Source organism: Cryptomeria japonica, chromosome 7 (assembly GCF_030272615.1).
Source record: "Cryptomeria japonica chromosome 7, Sugi_1.0, whole genome shotgun sequence".
NCBI classification, from domain to species: domain Eukaryota; kingdom Viridiplantae; phylum Streptophyta; class Pinopsida; order Cupressales; family Cupressaceae; genus Cryptomeria; species Cryptomeria japonica.
This window is the reverse complement of record NC_081411.1, coordinates 373,504,671-373,528,925: the sequence shown is the minus strand read 5'-3', so window position 1 is coordinate 373,528,925 and position 24,255 is coordinate 373,504,671.

Below are 24,255 nucleotides of genomic sequence, written 5' to 3'. Positions count from 1 at the left end.
GACCATTTGGACATGAGAATTGGCTTGTTTTTGTCAAAGTTGTGTTCAGTCTGACTAGGATAAGTGCAAGTCAAGTGAGTGGATTGATATGTGGGTTCCACAATATCTAACTCCTTTATCTCAAACAATATCCATGTCAATTGATGACATGGAAAGTTCAGTTGAGTATGATTGTCTTTCAAATCTTCTATAGCTAGGACATGTTTTTGCAGTGGGTTGCATTGCAGGAGAATGCAGAGAGATCAAACTATTCGTTGGCATGGTGTGTATAGAGAAAGTAGAATATAATATAGTCATTGAAAAATGATGATGGGTTCACGTATCCCACATGTTTAGTTGTTGTTGCAAGAACTTGGTTGTGAACATAAAAGATTAGAAAGAATGGCATAACTACATTTGAAAACTACGAGAGACACAAAAACATTCTCATGTATCCACACCTTATTATAGCTACAAATGTCAAGTCGTTGAAGCATCAATGAAGACAAAAGACAAAAGAACTATGTACAATGAGTAGTGTTGATCATGAAGCAATACTGGATACTCTTAAGCAAAGAGATGACCCTTCAGGCACACTTGAGTAATTGGTCTTTATTATCTCTTCATTTTTTTATCATGCATTTCATTTCAAATAATGATCATAAAACTTTTATGTTCATGTTTTTTATGTGTAGATTAACAATTCTTAAAAATGCAGGTCTTTTTTATGGACAATCTATTGCATCACAATTTTTGCATCAACATTGTGGGTACATTGGATATAATTTGTAAGGAGGTATCTTCACAATATTTTCATGTTTTTTATGTGTAGATTAACAATTTTTAAAAAAGCAGGTCTTTTTAATGGACAATACTATTGCATCATGATTTTTGCATCAATGTTGTGGGTACACTCAATATAATTTATAAGGAGGTATGTTCACGATATATAATCACTCCTCTCCATTTATTATCATGCATTTTATTTCAAATAATGATCATAAAAACTTTATGTTCATGTTTTTTATGTGTAGATTAACAATTCTTTTTGATAGACAATACTATTGCATCATGATTTTTGTATCAACATTGTGGGTACACTCGATATAATTCGTAAGGATGTATCTTCATAGTATATAATCCCACCTCTCCATGTATTATCATTTTTTTTATGTGTAGATTAACAATTCTTAAAAATATAGATCTTTTTGATGTTGTTTATGTTGCTTATGTTGGTCTTCATTCATATGCAAACATTGCTCTACATAAGCTTGGCTTGTTGGACGTAAGGATATTAGATGTACATGAAGTAGGATGTTGTATTTGTATATGAGTATATTGATGTAATTTTTTTATATATTTGTACATGAGTACAAATATATACAATATATTTGTACATGAGCACATTGGTGTAGTTGTATTATTGATATATAATATATTTGTACACGAGTACATTGGTGTATTTGTATTGATGATTTACAATGTATTTGTAGATAAGTAAATTTGTGTATTTATATTGATTATGACGAAAAAGATGCATAGACTAACAAATCTTATGTGTATGACCCGCTTATGTATGTTCATGGATGCCACATGTAAGTGTAATGGTAATTATGTGTCTAGAATATATGCAAACATTGATGATCGTGATCATTACTGCTTCCCTAAATTAATTCCAACTTAATATAGGCTTGTTAGTCTATATTTATCCCTTTCATCCTTATTATAATTTAATATAGGCTTGTTTGACAGTTTTTCACACTTAGGGCGCTTGAGGGATGACGTTGGTAGGGTATGGCCCTGAGCATTCAACTAGGTGGGGGGGGGGGGGAATGGGAGCATGCCTAGGGTAAAAATGGCTAACTAGATGTGTTTGAACTGACGGTTCCTGCCCACGATAAGCAAAATGAGAATTTGGCTCCATTACAACTTTTCATTGAACACATCTGATGATTTTTGCATAAAATAAAAAAGCATTTCCCTATGAAAACCAATCTAAATATTTAAGAATAGAGATAGGCTATTATAGATGGCCCTCACATGATCTTATAGGTTCAAATAGATAATTTGTAAATGCCATAGATTTCGAGATACAACCTTTCAAAGTTTGACATTTTTTTGCACTTAGGGCGCTTTAGGGACTACGTCACTACAATATGGCCCTAAGATTTCAACCAAGTAGGGAGGAAAAATAGGAGCATGCCTGGGGTAAGAATGTCTAACAAGACATTTTGGAATCGATAGTTCGCACTCACCATGAATAGAATGATAATTTTCCTCTATTGCAACTTTTCATTGAATGCATTTGATGATTTTTGCATCAACTAAAAAAATACTGCCCTATGAAAACTGCTTTGAATCTTCAAAAATTTGAGACAAATGATCGTAGATGGACCTCACATAACCCTAAAGGTTCAGATGGATCATTTGCAAGTGCCACGAATTTTGAGATACAACCTTTCAAAATTTGATAATTTTTCGCACTTAGGGCACTCAAGGGACAACACCGCTACAGTATGGCCTTGAGCTTTCGACCAAGTAGGGAGGAAAAATAGGAGAATACTTGGGGTAAGAATTACTAATAAGACATGTTGGAACCAATGGCTCGTGCCCATGGAAAACAAAATGAGAATTTGGCTCCGTTGCAACTTTTCATTGAATGCATCTGACGATTTTTGCATCAATTGAAAAAACGTTGTCCTACAAAAAACCACTCTGAATCTTGAAAATATGAGATAGGATATTGTCAATGACCCTCACATGACCTTGTAGGTTCAAAAAAATCATTTGCAAGTGCCATAATTTTTGAGATTCGACCTCTCAAAGTTTGATAATTTTCGCACATAGGGCACTTGAGGGACAGTGCCGCTACAGTATGGCCCTAAGAATTTGAACGAGTACAGAGGCAAAAGAGGATAATTCTTAGGGGAAAAAAATGCCTAATTGGACGTGTTGGAACTAATGGTTCATGCCCATGATAAACAGAATGAGATTTTGGCTTTGTTACAAGTTTTCATTGAATGTGTTTGATACTTTTTTGCATCAACTGAAAAAATGTTGCCCTACAAAAATCACTCTGAATATTGAAAATCTGAGGCAAGCTATTGTAGATGACCCTCACATGAACTTGTAGGTTCAGAAAAATCAAAATTGTAGGTTCAGACAGATCATTCACATGAACTTGTAGGTTCAGACAAATCATTCACAAGTGCCATTGATTCTGAGATACGACCTTTCAAATTTTGATAATTTTTCACACTTATGGCACTCGAGGGATGATGCCACTACAGTATGGCCCCGATATTTTGACCAAGTAGGGAGGAAAAAAAAGAGCATGTATAGGGTAAAAATGCCTAATTGGACATTTTGGAACTGACGGTTTGTTGTCATTGATTTCAGCAAGGCTGAAATCGTGAGGTAGCCTATGAAACTTGTTCGTTTTGTACCTCACGTGCTCTAAGAAAGGCTAGGCTACCTCATCAGTTAGTCGCTTTTTGCATCTTGTCATTTTTAAGTTGTCTTTATTTTTGTAGTCTAACTTGTAGATCAAACTTTAAAGTTCAACTTGCATACCTTTTGTCGTGCATGTCAGAGTTTTTTTCCCCGACCTGTTTGGTGCTCTTTGTATTTATGATAGTCTAAGTTAGGGTTTAACTACTTTTTATTATAGTTTTTAAGTTGTTTTTTAAATCTATATTTAGTATTTTGGCTCTATGTATGCACTCTCTTTCCCTCGTGCGGATCTCTCCAAATTTTGATCTTCAGTCGATCGGGGTTTAGATTTCCATTGTTTTTGCCTTGTGAGGTAAGTTTTTGTCATTTTTTGCATTTAAGTTTTCTTTTTAGGTAGGGTTTCTTGTTTTTATTTGCTTTCATTTTGTTTTCTAGGGTTTTTTTGTCTTACTTTGGATTTTTGGTAGGTTGGGGTTTGTAATCCGACCTGCCTTGCCTTTTCTTTTTCTTTCTAGCCTTGCTCAAGTGCAGGGCAAATTTTAGGCATCCATTCGACCCTTTTTCATTCATGCAAGTCTGACATTAAAATCTGACTTAGATGTTGGCCCTTCCCATTATCCTACATGTTGGGTTTTAAAATCTGACATGAGGATAAGTCAAGTTTATGCCTTTTCAAATCGGATTTTAATGTTCGATATGCGAAGGGATGTTTGATCCCTTGAATTCTGCAAGTCAGACTTTAAATTCTGGCTCACAGATGACCTATCAATCTTCATACATGTCGGGCTTTAAAACTTGACATGTAGGGACCTTTATTATACCTTGGATGCATATCGGACTTTAAAGTCTGATGTGCATGATCCTTTGTATTTTTCTCAAGTGCAGGTCAGAGATTTTTCTCTGACCTGCAAAGTTGTTCTTCCTTTCCTATACATCGGACTTTAAAGTCCGATATGCAACCTATGATGTTTTTCCTTGTAGATCAAAATTTAAAGTTCGATGTGTGAATATTGGCCTTTTAACTTGTAGATCAAACTTTAAAGTCCGACCTATAATTTTTTGTCCATTTTTTTTTCCTAAGTCATTTTTTACTCATGAAACTTGTTTTGTTCAATGAAATTGCTCATCTAATGCTGATGGTTTTCAAAAAACTAATCCTAAGTGTTGAATGTAGATTTTCACAAATGTCTAAGCCTTCTCAAGGCAAATCAAAGTCTTCTTCAAGTCAATTGGAGCCTTCACCAAGAAAGCTGCCTATGAAAAAATGAAGTACAAGTATGATAAATACTTGAATATGTTCCCGAACAACTCAGTTGAATCCAATGTCAAGGAAATTAGGGACACTGAGATTGGCCATATAGAAATGAAAGAATTTATTGATCGAGTTAAAAGGGTTCCCTCTCATATGACGTGCTTGATCAATTTAGAGTTGCATAAGTATGCCTCTTCCCAGTAGCAACACATGATCCAGACTTTGTACTTGCAGTGGTGGATCATTTTGATCCTAATACAAGACAGGTGAAGAACACAAATAAAAATGTTGTTATGACACTAGATAGTGTTTTCTTTAATAGTGTGTTTAAGGGTTCTCTAGTAGAAGAGGTAGCAAACATAACCAAAGATAGTGCTAAAGAATATTATGAGAAGAATAAAGAAAAATGTAAGAAAATGATCAGTACAGTTTTCTTATCTTCAACCAGGGTCTCTACTACTTCAAGATGGCCCAAATACTTCCATAGAAAAGATTTTAATGAGAAATACAATGATATGGTCACAATGTTATCATGAGTAAAAGGTCTGAGAGATTCTTACTACCTGCGAAATTGGATGTGTTATTATATGAGCATAATCAGAAAAGGGACTACCAAAATAGATTGGGGTGAGAATATTAGTGATGCACTTTGTGCACAGTTGAAAGAGGTCAAAACAACATTGAAATTCTACATGACCTCATACCTTGTGTATGCAGCCACCTCCATGAGGCAATATCTAGGTTTGTCTACCAAGGGTGATAGAAGACTAGTGTTAATGTGGGATTACTATTATCAGCTTATAATTGATAATCAGAGAAGTCACTTCAGAAGGGTTAATGATGCCTTCTTTGTTATCTAGAAGTGTATGATGATAAAGGCTTTGAGAAGAGAAGACTTTCAGAAGCGGCGTACAATATAGTTTCTTTTTTTGGTTGTGTATTCCTTCAATTTCCTACTTTCACATATATCCGCATAGGATGTTTTATAGGTAAACCATTCATGCTACCAAGGTATTCTTTAGATAAAATCATCCTCATGGAATTATGTCAACAATTAATTCATGTACATGAGAGGCAGTTACAGACTCATAAAACTGGCCTCACATTTCTAGAATCCATTGGTCGATATTCAGTGTTGACCAACCCAAAGGCCAAAAATATGGAGGATGAAATGCAATGGGTGACTATGAGGAGGTTCAAATCCCGTGATAATTTTGATTTTTACGGGATGAAGAAAAAAATCAAGAGGAGCTATACACATGTATATTGACTTGATGATGTATGGGCAAATTGCAAAAATGAGGAAGATGTGAGGAGGAGGGATTTCAGTCGCCTCACCTTAGAACAGATTGATAACCTGGATTTGGCTAGGATCCCAGACACAATGAAAGATATTGATGACATAGTGGACCCAATCTACTTTGAATGAAAGATTTTTTATTCTCCCCTACCACTCATCCAATGGTCCAAGAAGGAAAGTAAGTCTATTAACCAAAGAATTGCTCCTATTTTGGCTAATAGAAATTCATGGTTGTTGAAGAAGGGGATTATAATGAAGCAACTTCCTTCTAGTTATGGTGATGATGATGATAGTGATGGTCCAGTTGGAAAAAAAATTGAATTGAGGACTAAGAACAAAGAATATGTGCAGGTCCCACTACCAATCCCTTCACCAAAATCTAAGGGAAAGGGATCAAAGTTCAAATTCACAGTCAAAGGTCCAAAGAAAGGTGAATCTTCATCAGTTGCACAAGTAGCATCTAAAGATTCTGAACAACCTACCACAGATGAACTAGAGAAAGAACAAGGAGAAGGGGAGATTCCTCATGAAGAAGAAATGAAAGATGTAGAAGATTCAACTCTACAAGGAGAAAGTGCTACTCCCACTACTTCACAGGTATCAACTCCTACACAAGTTGTCATTAATTCTATTGAATTAGATTCTGATCAAGAGGAAGAAGACATGATGATGTTGGGTTGAATATAGAATTACCACAAGAGGAGGGTAATCAGGAATAGTCTAGTCTCCCGAGTTCTGATGATGTTCCTACATCCATTATTGAGTCTTCAATTCTGGATTTTAGTAACTCTTTGGAGAAAATAGCTCTAGAGAAATAGTCGGTGGCCCTACCTTCTATAACTATCATGGCTAAAGCTCCACCTATTGTAAGTACCATTATCACCATTGAAACACCATCCACGGTTGTAACCACAATTGTTTCAGGGGAGGCACCAATAATAACTATTGTCGCTCTATCAAAAGAACCACCATATGTTCCTAGTACCTCAGTCATAGTGGAAGTAATTCCATCTTTTGTTGTTGCATCATCAAGTCAGAACGTGTCTCAAATATCGATGAACACTGAAAAGTAGCCCACAACTCCAACCACCAAAGCAGATCTTCCACAATGGATGGATATTGTGGCACCCAAAAGGAAGAAACAAGTGATTTCAGTAGATGACTTTGACTTTGAGTAGTTAGCTCCATCCAAGGCAAAAGGGACCAAAAAGCCAAAGACTATTTCTCAGGTGTTGGTGGATCCTGCTAGTAAGAGAAAGTATGTTGAAGTTTTGATACCTGCGATGGTGAAAAACAAAGATGATACTCAATCTACTGACTACACAATGAAAATAGTGGAACTCGGGGTTGAAACACATGAGAGTGCCAAACAAGACTCTCAAACTGCATTGAATGCAATTATGTGCAGGTTGGATGAGGAAAGACTTGAAAAGAGTGGAAACAAAAGTGTGATCAGCTAACAAGTGTGCTTCTCAAAGTCACACAATCTTCTTAGGAGGTTGAGTCGATTGTTTCATTAATTGACACTGAAGCACTCAAAAAGATGGAATGGGTAGGTGTCAAGGGATGAGTAGTGGACGAATGGATCAATCATTTGAAGTTAGAGGGTTCCCTTCTTCAGGATTCAACAATTAAGTTATTGATGGACTTTGAAGTTGTTCAAAGTCAAATGAAAGGTATCAAAACTACTTTTTCCAAATAAATAGAAGACATTGAAAAGAACATGACTCTTTGGGGCAAAATGCGAGATTTTGGGATTGATGTCCTTGTAGAAAACAAGGTAATATCGACATGAGAGAGATACATTAATTCTAAAAAAAAGAGAATTACATTCCCTAAGCTTACCTCCGAATTTATTTTCAAATTTGTTGAAATACCCAAATTCTTCTAGGGAATCTCCCCTTGATGAGAGGAAAGACTTTGTCCTACCCAAATTCTTCTAGGGAATCTCCCCTTGATGAGAGGAAAGACTTTGTCTTAACAAAGCTATGTGTGAAATACATATTTTTTCATTGGTATAGTAGTGACAAAATATTCATCTGACACAATTTGTGCCCATGATAAATAGAATGTGAATTTGGCTCCATTGCAACAATTCATTGAATGCATCTAACAATTTTTGCATCAACTGAGAAAATGCTACCCTACGAAAATCACTCCAAATCTTGAAAATCCAAGACAAGCTATTGTAGATGGCCCTCACATGACCTTGTAGGTTCAGATGGATCATTTGCAAGTGCCACATATTCTGAGATATGACCTTTCAAAGTTTGACAATATTTCGCACTTAGGGCACTTGAGGGATGATACCACTGCAGTATGGCCCTGAGTGTCTGCCCAAGTAGGGAGGTAAAATAGGAGCATGCTTAGGGTAAAAATGCTTAACTAGACATGTTGTAATTTATGATTCATTCTCATAATGAACAAAATGATAATTCGGCTCCATTACAACTTTTCATTAATGCATCTGAAGATTTTTGCATCAATTGAAAAAATACTTCCCAAGGAAAACTGCTCCAAATCTTATAAATCTGAGACATGCTATTGTAGGTGGGCCTCACGTGACCATGTAGGTTCAAATGGATCATTCACAAGTTCCATAGATTTTGATATACAACCTATCAAATTTTAGGCATGAAAAATTCTTCAATTACCTCCTTGGTTATAGCCACTAACCTATCTCCATCCTTGGCCACAATCTCCCTTACATCTGTTGGGAAAAATGGTGTCTCAACCTTGCATTTATGCGAGGTTACTATTTATAGTAAGTTTTCATTTGAGCACGAAATGGTGCGAAACTCTCCCTGAAGCTTCTGGTTGGCTAGATAAGCATTCCGGTAAAGTTGCGTTGCAAGGTCACAGCTAGTTTTGAAGATATTAAAGTTTTCGTCTTGGAGGGGTGCAATAAAATATTTAAACTTAATTTTGGGGACTTTAGAGGCTCTGAAACGCCCTGAAAAGTGTCCGTAACTGAAAAACGAGTTACGAGGTGATAGAGCACTTCGCGAGCTTTCCGGCGCTTCAAACGGTTCGTCAATTGGACACCCGGTTCTCAAGTTATGGCCTCCGGAAGTTTGTACTCCTGAAATAGGAAAAATAATTTGTGTCGGATACATAAATGAGCTATAAAGGGGAGCGACACATGTTGATGTGTGCTTTAACATGTCATAGGGCATCTAGAAGGGAGATAAGGTCAGCTACACCTTATTGGATGGTTTTAGCCCATGGTTTTGTAATACCATTTGACGGTTTCTTGTATTGTATCTCCTATTTATGAGGTGTGTGAGATAGAGGTTGTGTGTAAGAGTCTTATGGCTATTGAGTTGCCTCTGAATCTCTGATTAGTGCTACTCCTGCGAAGAGCTTGCTCTGCAAGTATGTTGTAATCTGTTTTTGATTGCTGAATAAAATATTGAGCTGCTTTTGGAGGGTGGGGTTTTTCTCCCGAAAGGGTTTTCCCCACGTAAATCATTGTGTTGTGGTATGAATGTTATTATATCTATTTCTATTTTCTATAACTGTTGTAACGATCTGAAAAAGTTTTGCATTACCCTCCTCTCAAGGTTAGTGTAGGAAGTTGTTTCCGCTACTTTACTTCCTTACAAGTGGTATCAGAGCCTGATCACCTTTGGTTTCAATTGTGGGCAGTTGGGTTTTTTGAACTAATCAGATTTGAGTGGGAGCTTGTGCAGAAGACACTTTTTGATCTTGTTGCAAGAATATTCAGATGGCGAGTTCGTCAGGGAGAATAGAGGTGGAGAAATTTAACGGAAGTAATTTTGAGATGTGGAAGTTAAAGATGGAAGATCTGCTAATAGATCGAGATCTTTGGGATGCTGTTGATGCGAATGTCCAAAGGCCCTCAGATCCTACTGCGGCAACTTAGTATGATGTTATGGACCGAAAAGCCAAGGGTCTAATCAGGCTGTGCCTGGCAGACTCTATTCTAATCAATGTCCATGAAGAAAACTCTGCAAAGAAGCTATGGACTAAGCTTGGTGAGATGTATCAAGTGAAATCTTTATTAAATCACATTTTCTTAAGAAAGAAATTGTATTCCTTGAAGATGGAAGAGGGTAGACGAATTGCAGACCACCTGGAAGCATTCAATATGTTGGTGGCTCAATCAGTATCCGTCGGTGTTAAGATGGACGAGGAGGAGAAATGTCAGATCTTGCTTTGTTCTTTGCCTGATTCGTGGGATTCTCTTGTTATGGCTATCGGTAGTACTTCTGTTGTTTTGAAATCTGAAGACGTGGTGGGTGCCCTACTCGGTGAAGAGATGCGAAGGAAGGTATCCATCAGTTCAAAGGAAGCCCTAACCGTTCGTGGAAGACCTAGGGAGAAAGGCAAGAAGAATGAGAAGCGCGACAAGTCCGAATCCAAAGGGAGATCGAAATCTCCTGGAAAGTCCAAAGTCATTTGCTGGAATTGCGGTAAACCGGGTCACATCCGTAAGGACTGCAAAGAAGAAAAGAAGAAGAAAAAGAAAAAGTTCGATTCTGATTCTGAGTTCGACAAGGAAGATGGCGATGCATTTATTGCGGCTTTGGCGACTCATGCAGGTAATGATGTCTGGCTAATTGACTCAGGTGCATCTTTTCATATGACTTCCAATAGAGATTGGTTTTCTGAATATGAAGGATTTAATGGAGGTAAGGTGTACTTGGGTGATGATTCACATCTAGACATTGTTGGTCGGGGTAAAGTTAGAATCAGGTTTTCTAATGGTAGAATAAAAATGATTAATGGTGTGCTGCATATCCTTGGATTAAAACGAAACCTGTTATCTGTGAGCAAACTGATAGATGCAGGTGTGCAGGTAGTCTTTTCTGAAGCAGGATGTAAGATGATTAAGGGTGCTATGGTAGTTGCTAGAGGTGTCAGGTTTGGCACTTTGTATAAGCTTGAAGCATACACTGTTGAATGTAATAGCACTTCTGTAAAAAGAAAATCTGCGGATACTTCACTGGAAGATTTGAAGGTTTCACCTTCAGCAGATGGAAATGGTTTTTGGGTACCTAAGGGTGCTCTTTCGTCTAAAGCAAAGTTACCTGCAGAGAAGACTATGTTATGGCACCAGAGACTTGGCCACATTGGAGAAAAGGGTCTAAGGACCTTGAAAAATAAAAACCTTGTTGAAGGTTTGAATGACTGTAACCTTGACTTTGATTTCTGTGAGCATTGCATTTATGGAAAACAAAACCGCGTTCAGTTTTACTCGAGTTCTCATAAAACTTGTGGTGTTTTGGATCTTATTCATTCTGATGTGTTTGGTCCAGTAGATGTCTCTTCGATTGGAAAATCCACATATTATGTTTCATTTATTGATGATTTTAGTAGAAGGACATGGGTATATTTTCTAAAGAGTAAATCTGAAGTTTTTAGTCGTTTTAAAGAATTTAAAGCAATGGTTGAGTTGCAGACTGGAAAGAAAATAAAATGTTTGAGAACTGATAATGGCGGTGAGTTTTGCTCTAATGATTTTGATAGATTTTGTAAAGACTGTGGAATTAACAGGCATAAGACAACTCCGTATTCTCCACAGCAGAATGGAGTTGTAGAAAGAATGAACAGGACACTGATGGAGAAGGCTAGGAGTATGTTGAGTGGTGCTGGTCTCGAACAAAAGTTTTGGACTGAAGCTGTTGCCACTGCTTGCTACCTGATTAACAGGTCTCCTACATCAGCTCTTGTTGATAAAACGCCTATGGAAGCATGGTCAGGTCACAAGCCTTCATTGAGACATCTTAGAGTTTTTGGTTGCGAGGCATATGCACATGTGCCAAAGGAGAAGCGAACAAAGTTGGAGAACAAGGCTGTGAAATGTATCTTCATCAGGTATAGTTATGGTGTGAAAGGATACAAGCTTTGGGACCCTATTGCACAAAAGGTAATTCACAGTAGAAGTGTTATTTTTAGAGAAATTAAGTCTCCTTCTGTTACATTGCAGCCAGAACAGACTAAAAAGGAAGATGTGATTCAACTTCCTTCTACACCTGAAAGAGTTGAATCGAGACCCCTAGATAGGCAAGAATTTGAGGAGAGCTCGTCTAGCTCTGAATCTTCAGAAGAGGAGGAAGAACCTCCAACTCAGCTTGTTCGAAGGTCTACAAGACATAGAAAACCACCTGAAAGGTATTCACCTAATGACTGGAGATGTATTTTTGCTCTGAATACTAGTGTGGATGAACCGAAATCTGTAGAAGAGGCATTAGGTATGAATGATGCAGAATCCTGGAAGATTGCTATGGAGGAAGAAATGGCAGCTTTGAAAAAGAATGATACATGGGATCTTGTAACATTGCTTGAAGGACGAAAACCTGTTGGTTGTAAATGGGTGTTCAAGAAAAAGATTGGTTCAGATGGAAGCATTGAGAAGTATAAAGCAAGGTTGGTTGCAAAAGGCTACTCTCAGGTTGAGGGTGTTGATTACGGTGAGATATTTTCTCCTGTTGCAAAAATGACATCCATTAGATTTTTGCTTTCTATTGCTACTGCTTATGATTTAGAGGTTGAGCAAATGGATGTGAAAACTACTTTCCTTCATGGTGATTTGGAGGAAGATATTTATATGACACAGCCGGAGCACTATGTGGTGAAAGGCAAAAGTAATTTGGTCTGTAAATTGAAGAAATCTTTGTATGGCCTCAAACAAAGTCCTAAAATGTGGTACTAGAAATTTGATACATATGTGTTGAGTTTGGGATTTGAACGTTCTAAATCAGATCACTGTGTTTATTATAAATCTTATGGTGATCATTTCTTATTCATTGGTAAAGGGAAATGTATGATTTCAGAACTGAAGTCTCAGCTCGCTGCTAAATTTGAAATGAAAGATCTTAGTGCAGCAAAGCACATTCTTGGGATGGAAATTAGAAGAGATAGGGTGAACAGAAAGCTATGGCTAGGCCAGAGTAAGTATGTGAATTCAGTGTTACAGAGGTTCAACATGCAGAATTGTAGACCATTGAGTGTTCCTTTTACAGTTGGAATGAAACTATCTATTTCAGATTGTCCTACATCCCCATTGGAGATGGAAGACATGAGTAGAGTGTCGTACCAGAGTGCGGTTGGAAGCTTGATGTATGCTATGGTCTATACTAGACCAGATATTGCCCAAGCAATGGGAGTACTTTCTAGATATATGTCTAATCCTGGTAGAGTTCATTGGGATGCAGTCAAAAGAGTCTTCAGATATTTGAAGGGTACTTCAGAGTATTCTTTGTGTTATCATGGTAATTCAGTTGGAGACATGACTTCCCTTGATATCCATGGTTATGTGGATTCAGATTGGATAGGTGATATTGATAGCAGAAGATCCACCAGTGCTTATGTGTTTACTTTGTTTGGTGGTGCAATTAGTTGGATGAGTAAGCGACAGGCTGTGGTTGCTTTATCCACTACTGAAGCAGAGTATATGGCAGCTACTCATGCTTGTAAAGAGGCCATTTGGCTTAAGAGACTGTGTTCGGATATTGGAATAAAACAAGGTACAGTGACAGTTTACTGTGACAGTCAGAGTGCAATTAGCCTAGCTAAGAACCCGACATTTCATGCCCGGACCAAACATATTGATGTTCAGTATCATTTTGTTAGAGATATGGTCGAAGATGGTAGGGTGAAGCTGGTTAAGGTGGAAACTTTGATGAATGTTGCAGATGCTTTAACTAAGGCTGTGAGCATAGAGAAGTTCAGATGGTGTTCAGAGTCTATGGGCCTTATGGCCCCTGGCAATTGATTCATTGTGTTGACATTCCCTTCCGCTCTTGCAAGGTGTTCGACAAGTGGGAGATTTGTTGGGAAAAATGGTGTCTCAACCTTGCATTTATGCGAGGTTACTATTTATAGTAATTTTTCATTTGAGCGCGAAATGGTGCGAAACTCTCCCTGAAGCTTCTGGTTGGCTAGATAAGCATTCCGGTAAAGTTGCGTTGCAAGGTCACAGCTAGTTTTGAAGATATTAAAGTTTTCGTCTTGGAGGGGTGCAATAAAATATTTAAACTTAATTTTGGGGACTTTAGAGGCTCCGAAATGCCCTGAAAAGTGGCCATAACCGGAAAAGCGGGTTACAAGGTGATAGAGCACTTCGCGAGCTTTCCGGCGCTTCAAACGGTTCGTAAATCGGACACCCGGTTCTCAAGTTATGGCCTCCGGAAGTATGTACTCCTGAAATAGGAAAAATAATTTGTGTCGGATACATAGATGAGCTGTAAAGGGGAGCGACACATGTTGATGTGTGCTTTAACATGTCATAGGGCATCTAGAAGGGAGATAAGGTCGGCTACACCTTATTGGGTGGTTTTAGCCCATGGTTTTGTAATACCGTTTGACGGTTTCTTGTATTGTATCTCCTATTTATGAGGTGTGTGAGATAGAGGTTGTGTGTAAGAGTCTTATGGCTATTGAGTTGCCTCTGAATCTCTGATTAGTGCTACTCCTGCGAAGAGCTTGCTCTGCAAGTATGTTGTAATCTGTTTTTGATTGCTGAATAAAATATTGAGCTGCTTTTGGAGGGTGGGGTTTTTCTCCCGAAAGGGTTTTCCCCACGTAAATCATTGTGTTGTGGTATGAATGTTATTATATCTATTTCTATTTTCTATAACTGTTGTAACGATCTGAAAAAGTTTTGCATTACCCTCCTCTCAAGGTTAGTGTAGGAAGTTGTTTCCGCTACTTTACTTCCTTACAAGTGGTATCAGAGCCTGATCACCTTTGGTTTCAATTGTGGGCAGTTGGGTTTTTTGAACTAATCAGATTTGAGTGGGAGCTTGTGCAGAAGACACTTTTTGATCTTGTTGCAGGAATATTCAGATGGCGAGTTCGTCAGGGAGAATAGAGGTGGAGAAATTTAACGGAAGTAATTTTGAGATGTGGAAGCTGAAGATGGAAGATCTGCTAATAGATCGAGATCTTTGGGATGTTGTTGATGCGAATGTCCAAAGGCCCTCAGATCCTACTGCGGCAGCTGAGTATGATGTTATGGACCGAAAAGCCAAGGGTCTAATCAGGCTGTGCCTGGCAGACTCTTTTCTAATCAATGTCCATGAAGAAAACTCTGCAAAGAAGCTATGGACTAAGCTTGGTGAGATGTATCAAGTGAAATCTTTATTAAATCAAATTTTCTTAAGAAAGAAATTGTATTCCTTGAAGATGGAAGAGGGCGGATGAATTGCAGACCACCTAGAAGCATTCAATATGTTGGTGGCTTAATCAGTATCTGTCGGTGTTAAGATGGACGAGGAGGAGAAATGTCAGATCTTGCTTTGTTCTTTGCCTGATTCGTGGGATTCTCTTGTTATGGCTATCGGTAGTACTTCTGTTGTTTTGAAATCTGAAGACGTGGTGGGTGCCCTACTCGGTGAAGAGATGCGAAGGAAGGTATCCATCAGTTCAAAGGAAGCCCTAACCGTTCGTGGAAGACCTAGGGAGAAAGGCAAGAAGAATGAGAAGTGCGACAAGTCCAAATCCAAAGGGAGATCGAAATCTCCTGGAAAATCCAAAGTCATTTGCTGGAATTGCGGTAAACCGGGTCACATCCGTAAGGACTGCAAAGAACAAAAGAAGAAGAAGAAAAAGAAAAAGTTTGATTCTGATTCTGAGTCCGACAAGGAAGATGGCGATGCATTTATTGCGGCTTTGGTGACTCATGCAGGTAATGATGCCTGGCTAATTGACTCAGGTGCATCTATTCATATGACTTCCAATAGAGATTGGTTTTCTGAATATGAAGGATTTAATGGAGGTAAGGTGTACTTGGGTGATGATTCACATCTAGACATTGTTGGTCGGGGTAAAGTTAGAATCAGGTTTTCTGATGGTAGAATAAAAATGATTAATGGTGTGTTGCATATCCCTGGATTAAAACGAAACCTGTTATCTGTGAGCAAACTGATAGATGCAGGTGTGCAGGTAGTCTTTTCTGAAGCAGGATGTAAGATGATTAAGGGTGCTATGGTAGTTGCTAGAGGTGTCAGGTTTGACACTTTGTATAAGCTTGAAGCATACACTGTTGAATGTAATAGCACTTCTGTAAAAAGCAAATCTGCGGATACTTCACTGGAAGATTTGAAGGTTTCACCTTCAGCAGATGGAAATGGTTTTTGGGTACCTAAGGGTGCTCTTTCGTCTGAAGCAAAGTTACCTGCAGAGAAGACTATGTTATGGCACCAGAGACTTAGCCACATTGGAGAAAAGGGTCTAAGGACCTTGAAAAATAAAAACCTTGTTGAAGGTTTGAATGACTGTAACCTTGACTTTGATTTCTTTGAGCATTACATTTATGGAAAACAAAACCGCGTTCAATTTTACTCGAGTTCTCATAAAACTTGTGGTGTTTTGGATCTTATTCATTCTGATATGTTTGGTCCAGTAGATTTCTCTTCGATTGGAAAATCCACATATTATGTTTCATTTATTGATGATTTTAGTAGAAGCACATGGGTATATTTTCTAAAGAGTAAATCTGAAGTTTTTAGTCGTTTTAAAGAATTTAAAGCAATGGTTGAGTTGCAGACTGGAAAGAAAATAAAATGTTTGAGAACTGATAATGGCGGTGAGTTTTGCTCTAATGATTTTGATAGATTTTGTAAAGACTGTGGAATTAACAGGCATAAGACAACTCCGTATTCTCCACAGCAGAATGGAGTTGCAGAAAGAATGAACAGGACACTGATGGAGAAGGCTAGGAGTATGTTGAGTGGTGCTGGTCTCGAACAAAAGTTTTGGGCTGAAGCTGTTGCCACTGCTTGCTACCTGATTAACAGGTCTCCTACATCAGCTCTTGTTCATAAAACACCTATGGAAGCATGGTCAGGTCACAAGCCTTCATTGAGACATCTTAGAGTTTTTGGTTGCGAGCCATATGCACATGTGCCAAAGGAGAAGCGAACAAAGTTGGAGAACAAGGCTGTGAAATGTATCTTCATCGGGTATAGTTATGGTGTGAAAGGATACAAGCTTTGAGACCCTGTTGCACAAAAGGTAATTCACAGTAGAAGTGTTATTTTTAGAGAAATTAAGTCTCCTTCTGTTACATTGCAGCCAGAACAGACTAAAAAGGAAGATGTGATTCAACTTCCTTCTACACCTGAAAGAGTTGAATCGAGACCCCTAGATAGGCAAGAATTTGAGGAGAGCTCGTCTAGCTCTGAATCTTCAGAAGAGGAGGAAGAACCTCCAACTCAGCTTGTTCGAAGGTCTACAAGACATAGAAAACCACCTGAAAGGTATTCACCTAATGACTGAAGATGTATTTTTGCTCTGAATACTAGTGTGGATGAACCGAAATCTGTAGAAGAGGCATTAGGTATGAATGATGCAGAATCCTGGAAGATTGCTATGGAGGAAGAAATGGCAGCTTTGAAAAAGAATGATACATGGGATCTTGTACCATTGCCTGAAGGACGAAAACCTGTTGGTTGTAAATGGGTGTTCAAGAAAAAGATTGGTTCAGATGGAAGCATTGAGAAGTATAAAGCAAGGTTGGTTGCAAAAGGCTACTCTCAGGTTGAGGGTGTTGATTACGGTGAGATATTTTCTCCTATTGCAAAAATGACATCCATTAGATTTTTGCTTTCTATTGCTACTGCTTATGATTTAGAGGTTGAGCAAATGGATGTGAAAACTGCTTTCCTTCATGGTGATTCGGAGGAAGATATTTATATGACACAGCCGGAGCACTATGTGGTGAAAGGCAAAAGTAATTTGGTCTGTAAATTGAAGAAATCTTTGTATGGCCTCAAACAAAGTCCTTGGATGTGGTACTAGAAATTTGATACATATGTGTTGATTTTGGGATTTGAACGTTCTAAATCAGATCACTGTGTTTATTATAAATCTTATGGTGATCATTTCTTATTCATTGGTAAAGGGAAAGGTATGATTTCAGAACTGAAGTCTCAGCTCACTGCTAAATTTGAAATGAAAGATCTTGGTGCAGCAAAGCACATTCTTGGGATGGAAATTAGAAGAGATAGGGTGAACAGAAAGCTATGGCTAGGCCAGAGTAAGTATGTGAATTTAGTGTTACAGAGGTTCAACATGCAGAATTGTAGACCATTGAGTGTTCCTTTTACAGTTGGAATGAAACTATCTATTTCAGATTGTCCTACATCCCCATTGGAGATGGAAGACATGAGTAGAGTGTCGTACCAGAGTGCGGTTGGAAGCTTGATGTATGCTATGGTCTGTACTAGACCAGATATTGCCCAAGCAGTGGGAGTACTTTTTAGATATATGTCTAATCCTGGTAGAGTTCATTGGGATGCAGTCAAAAGAGTTTTCAGATATTTGAAGGGTACTTCAGAGTATTCTTTGTGTTATCATGGTAATTCAGTTGGAGACATGACTTCCCTTGATATCCATGGTTATGTGGATTCAGATTGGACAGGTGATATTGATAGCAGAAGATCCACCAGTGCTTATGTGTTTACTTTGTTTGGTGGTGCAATTAGTTGGATGAGTAAGCGACAGGCTGTGGTTGCTTTATCCACTACTGAAGCAGAGTATATGGCAGCTACTCATGCTTGTAAAGAGGCCATTTGGCTTAAGAGACTGTGTTTGGATATTGGAATAAAACAAGGTACAGTGACAGTTTACTGTGACAGTCAGAGTGCAATTAGCCTAGCTAAGAACCCGACATTTCATGCCTGGACCAAACATATTGATGTTCAGTATCATTTTGTTAGAGATATGGTCGAAGATGGTAGGGTGAAGCTGGTTAAGGTGGAAACTTTGATGAATGTTGCAGATGCTTTAACTAAGGCTGTGAGCATAGAGAAGTTCAGATGGTGTTCAGAGTCTATGGGCCTTATGGCCCCTGGCAATTGATTCATTGTGTTGACATTCCCTTCCGCTCTTGCAAGGTGTTCGACAAGTGGGAGATTTGTTGGGAAAAATGGTGTCTCAACCTTGCATTTATGCAAGGTTACTATTTATAGTAAGTTTTCATTTGAGCACGAAATGGTGCGAAACTCTCCCTGAAGCTTTTGGTTGGCTAGATAAGCATTCCGGTAAAGTTGCGTTGCAAGGTCACAGCTAGTTTTGAAGATATTAAAGTTTTCGTCTTGGAGGGGTGCAATAAAATATTTAAACTTAATTTTGGGGACTTTAGAGGCTCCGAAACACCCTGAAAAGTGGCCGTAACAGGCAAAGCAGGTTACGAGGTGATAGAGCACTTCGCGAGCTTTCCGGCGCTTCAAACGGTTCGTCAATCGGACACCCGGTTCTCAAGTTGTGGCCTCCGGAAGTTTGTACTCCTGAAATAGGAAAAATAATTTGTGTCGGATACATAAATGAGTTGTAAAGGGGAGCAACACATGTTGATGTGTGCTTTAACATGTCATAGGGCATCTAGAAGGGAGATAAGGTCGGCTACACCTTATTGGGTGGTTTTAGCCCATGGTTTTGTAATACCGTTTGACGGTTTCTTGTATTGTATCTCCTATTTATGAGGTGTGTGAGATAGAGGTTGTGTGTAAGAGTCTTATGGCTATTGAGTTGCCTCTGAATCTCTGATTAGTGCTACTCCTGCGAAGAGCTTGCTCTGCAAGTATGTTGTAATCTGATTTTGATTGCTGAATAAAATATTGAGCTGCTTTTGGAGGGTGGGGTTTTTCTCCCGAAAGGGTTTTCCCCACGTAAATCATTGTGTTGTGGTATGAATGTTATTATATCTATTTCTATTTTTTATAACTGTTGTAACGGTCTGAAAAAGTTTTGCATTACCCTCCTCTCAAGGTTAGTGTAGGAAGTTGTTTCCGCTACTTTACTTCCTTACAACATCTAGCCTATAATTATGAGCGATTGCAGTGACCAAATTAATATTCACAAAGATATTAGGAACCACAAGCCTTCCAAGGTTTAGGCTCCAAATATTGCATGCAGGTACTCAATCATTCTTCTTGTTGTATCATCTTCTCTAGAGGCTAAAACCCCAGAGCTCAATTATAGGATAGATTTACATGCAATTGTATAATTAATAAGAAATTCATCCAGCCTAGCACCAGGATTGGTCCTATTTTGAATGTTTTTTGAGCTTGGAAGCTGTGAAATAATCTCCTCTAAGAAATTTCTTTTGCCTTGGCTAGAAGATTCAACCATCTTTTGTAATTAGGGTTAATGCAAACAAAGGCAAACAACCACTAGGGTTTCAAATTTAAACTTTATAGAAAACAACTTCTAGAGTCCTTTGACAATATATAGTAACTCAAGGAGGTCAATCTCGTAACAAAGCAAAGAGGCCACATAATGAAAGTGGCTATAACTATCAATGTGCAAAACCTAGGGTAAAACCCTAACTTTCAAGAATTCAAATCATGGAGAATATACAGAGCAAGAAAACAATACAAGTGCATGCTAGAATCAAAGTGAAGAAAATTAGATTACAATCCTAGCTTTAAACAATGAATTGAAGTCATTTATTGTAGGTACATATGTGTTAGATTGGCACGAAGTAGTCATTATTTTTTATATTTGCACGTTACCACAACAATAATTATTTCCCTCTCTCAGGCCACAACGAATGAGAAATTGGCATATCATTTACTTTTTCCATGTGAAAAAACAACCACCACTTAAAAGGCTTCAGATTTGTGGACTTAGCTTCTAGGAGAAACTTCCCTTAGTTGTGCAACAGTGTGGTCGATCTCAACCATAGATTTTGCCTGATGCCAATGCAATTTATCTTGATGCCACCATGGATATGTTGGGCCAACAATTTTGTCATGTAGCATGATAACTATGTACCATAAGCCAACTGGCCCACGCATAGTGACTCATCTTTGGTGGGGCCATTATACCATGTACACTGAGCGAGGTTGAGAACTTAGCCCAAGTGCTCACTTCCATCTAATCACAAAGCATGTGAAGATTTGGGTTATTGATCTTAAGAAACCTACATGGTGAATATTACAAAGGAAAGGCCAAGGCAACCAGAAAGATAACATGTAGGGTCATTCAACATGACGTAATAAAAGAATTACGTTGTAACTTAAGAGACTGAGAATCAACAATGTCAAGTCAACATGAAAATATAACAAAACAGAGGAAATGACTTAAAATCTTGCCTTAAGAGTTTAAGGTTTAAGGTCTTAGGAATAAAAAACACGATTTTCAGGATTTGAACCAAAGTAAAACCTATCAACTAAGCAATATTTTAACATCCCAACACACTGATTGGGCCCTACAAGGGGTTATAGTAGTGAGGGATGCACAGATAGAATCCATCTGAAGGTAGGTACAATATGTTATTGGAGAGAGTGATACTACTATTAAGAAATACAAGAGAGAAGAGACCATTATACAATAGTCTTGGGTATCCTAGTAGGGTGATGTGGCAAGCACTATGAATTTCATATTTAGGATAGGTCAAGAGATCCTATATTGGAGGCATCTATATGAGGTAGTGGTACCACCTAGTCAGACGACAAGGAGCTATCATTAGATTTATTATAGGTGGCCTTAGAGGGATAGGAATAAGAGTGGAGGGGCCATGAGACCACTGCCGCCGCCGCCAAGGTCAGCAAGAGGGGCACCACAACCACCACCAGGGATAAGAGAGGCATGATCATCTGAATCTTGACTGTCACCTAGACCAACCAATTTTGAGGGTGGGAGCACATTATAGCGAAGTCCAATCCCTATTTATTAGTTTTGGTGATATAGACACCTAAGATAGGGTGATTTTTGGGCTCCTAGTAGCCATTGTGATTTTGTGACATCATTGTACTATGACATTCTTTTTTATTGATGATATATATGAGATGTCCTAATTTTTTGCAGTGTCTATATGTATATGTTTATGTTCCTATGTGATTCTTATGGATGCATTTATGCTTATCCTTATGTGATGATTTTGATGCAATTATGACTATATGATGACTGATTATGATGCAATTATAATTATTATGACATGGTTATATTCTTATCATGTGGTCGTATGGATGTTGTTATGATCATTTTATGCTTCTATACAATGTCTATGTGTGCATTATCCAAACAATATATTTATACTTTCTTGGATGACCTATGTGATGGATATATGTATGAATGAATGACAATTTTTTTATGATGTACTATGTTATGTAATGGGTTATAACATATGCAATGGCTTATTAAGATATAACTTTTGTGGATGCAAGATGTGATACCATATAATATGCGTATATGATATGAAATCCTAACATGTGGTGATGCGGGATGATACTAATTTTGAAGATGCACCTAATATTTTTGGTTTTGTCAATGTACTTAGTTAAAATAATGCATGACTACTAGGGAGAGAAGGGTGAAAGAGGGAAGATGATCAGTTAGCCATAGAAGAAATGGATAGATAGATATGAGAGTGATGAGTTCTTGTGTGTATCTTAGTGCTATATCATCATTGATCTTATTATGGCAAGTGGATGTGACCATATAGATATGAGTTAGACCTAGACAATCCACATTCCATTTTCAAGGAAAAAAATACTTACAGAAAAGGAATGTCCCCTTCCAAACTAGACCTGCAGGTCATCGATGGTCATAGTCAATTATGTCCTAAAAAATGACATAGTGTTAAAAAATTACAATCCACAAAGAGAGATCAAGTGATCATGCCCATGCTGGCCACTTTAAATAGACATCCTTGAGTAACATAGCGAGCATGCTGTAAAATATCAAATCAAAATAAAAACAAAGACCCAAAAAAAATAACCAATTAGATCTTCTTGCCACATATATGTCTTGCCATAGTTTTGTTTGGTCCTAATAAAGGATGGATAGTGTTTACACAATAAGATCATCATTGGGAGCTAAGTCTAGGTCTAGGTCAATAGATGATTTAGTTAAATCACAATGGTACATAAGTTTGTCTAAAATGTCACAATCCTTGAGAATGGATGTTTTATTGTGAAGAAGGATGGAAAATTTTATTATGGATGTGTGGCACAAGTGAGATTTTATTGTAGATTATGAGAGGAAGGTTGAAATTGAGTATCCCCTTAACATGTGGTGTCTTGGATCCAATTCCAACCCTAGGTTGAGGAGATGCCCCTAGTTAGGGATAGGACCTATTATTATGGATGAAGCAAGGATGACAAAAGTTTTTATTATCGGTCAATGAAAATACCATGAAGGGATAGTAGAACAATAATGAGACATTATGGAGATGGGAGATTTTATTATGAGATGAAGGATAGTGGATACGTGATAAAAGGATTAGGTGGAATCCCCACACATGGTGTTGGTTGCCCAATTTTCACCATGGTAATTTTCCAAGGCACCACCGAAGTGTTTTTTACCATAGGACAAATTTATTTCTCTTTAGTTTTGTTTTCTTTTTTTTAATTTTTTGATATTTTTGTATTATTTTATATTAAAGGGGTTCCTTGAAGGGATATGTATAAAACGTGTGAAGGTGCATTCTATTGATAGGATCTTCAAGTGGTTCACCTTTGGGAGTCACCAACTGATAAGCTTCAAAGCCATAAACTGCAATGATAATATAACGACCTAGCTAGTTTGGTTTGAATTTTCCCTTCTTCTCTCAATCCTATTGTTTTCTTCAACTTTTTTTAAGGACCAAGTCAACTATCTCAAATCTATGGGATTTTACTTTTTAATTTTAATTGTGATACATGCATTGTTGATATTCTCTTAGGTGATTGAAAGCATGTTGTCGAAACTCATCTAATAATTCTAGATCCTGAAGTATGGAGACTCGATATTCTTCATCATCAGTGAGATCACACAAGGAGACCCATAGGGATGGTAACTCAACCACAATGGGTAATATGGCCTCAAACCCATAGACAAGTGAATATGGTATGACACTTGTAGGAGTGTAGACACTATTGTGATATGCCCACAAGGCAGGGCTAAATCAGATGTGCCAATCATAGTCAGCCTCATTGATCATCTTGTTAAGAATTTTGAGAATAATTTCATTAGAGGCCTTCGCTTATCCATTACCTTGCGGGTAGTATGGGGTGGAAAAGTGATGTTAGATATTAAATTTATCAAAAATTTCGCAAATCTCCTAATTTTTGAAGGGACACTCATTATTTGTGATGATGGAAATGGGAACAACGTATTGTCATATGGTGCAATTGAAGATAAATACATCAGTCTTATTACTGATAACTTTTGTGAGGGGAACAACTTCAATCCACTTTGTGAAATACTTAGTGGGGGAGATGATGAATTAATGACCATTGGAAGATGGAGGGTGAATCTTACCCACGAGATCAAGTCCCCACTAACAAAAGGGCAAAGAAGTTGTGATCGGTTG